General features: G+C 24.3%; 1 non-coding gene across 1 annotated transcript; it reads left to right on the top strand.

Moving 5' to 3' along the window:
* Positions 1-227: 227 nt before the first annotated feature.
* On the top strand, positions 228-300 carry TRNAA-UGC (transfer RNA alanine (anticodon UGC)). The gene has a single exon. It is a non-coding gene; the product is annotated as a tRNA-Ala (tRNA).
* The last annotated feature ends 489 nt before the right edge of the window (positions 301-789 follow it).

Genomic DNA, 789 nt, shown 5'->3' with positions numbered 1-789 from the left:
TTTATTTATTTCATACTTGTGTAAATAAAATTCATTGCTTACCCTGAACGGTTAGGGGAATGATGGTTGAGCGGAGTGCGTAACGCAACCCAAAGGGTCAAACAAAGCTCATCTTTCATGAATCACAAAAGGATAAAGATGGGAAAAGAAACACAAATCTTAAAGTTTTGTGGTTTGTATGAAATATTCGGTTTTCTTGTAAAAAACAGATTACATTTTTCGCACGTGGGGATGTAGCTCAAACGGTAGAGCGCTCGCTTTGCATGCGAGAGGCACGGGGTTCGATACCCCGCATCTCCATTTTTCATACAAACAAAAATTGTACATTTAGTTCGAAATATTTGTAATGATTTTCCAATTATATTTAAATATAAATAAAATTAATACGTTGGATTTTCTAATTATATTTAAATATAAATAAAATTAATACGTTTGTAATGATTTTCCAATTATATTTAAATATAAATAAAATTAATACGTTGGATTTTTCAATTATATTTAAATATAAATAAAATAATGATTTTCCAATTATATTTAAATATAAATAAAATTAATACGTTTGTAATGATTTTCCAATTATATTTAAATATAAATAAAATTAATACGTTGGATTTTTCAATTATATTTAAATATAAATAAAATTAATACGTTGATATAATTATGGGGTTCCTTTTTCATATTAGCAAAAATTGTAATTGTACATTTATTTCGAAATATTTGTAATGATTTTCCAATTATATTTAAATATAAATAAAATTAATATGTTAATATATGGGGTTTATTTCGAAA

Source organism: Pinus tabuliformis, chromosome 4_1 (genome assembly GCF_031772625.1).
Source record: "Pinus tabuliformis cultivar Carrire ecotype Pingquan chromosome 4_1, CPIR1, whole genome shotgun sequence".
Taxonomy (NCBI): domain Eukaryota; kingdom Viridiplantae; phylum Streptophyta; class Pinopsida; order Pinales; family Pinaceae; genus Pinus; species Pinus tabuliformis.
The sequence above is the reverse complement of the archived record's forward strand: the minus strand, read 5'-3'. Positions and strand labels throughout refer to the sequence as shown.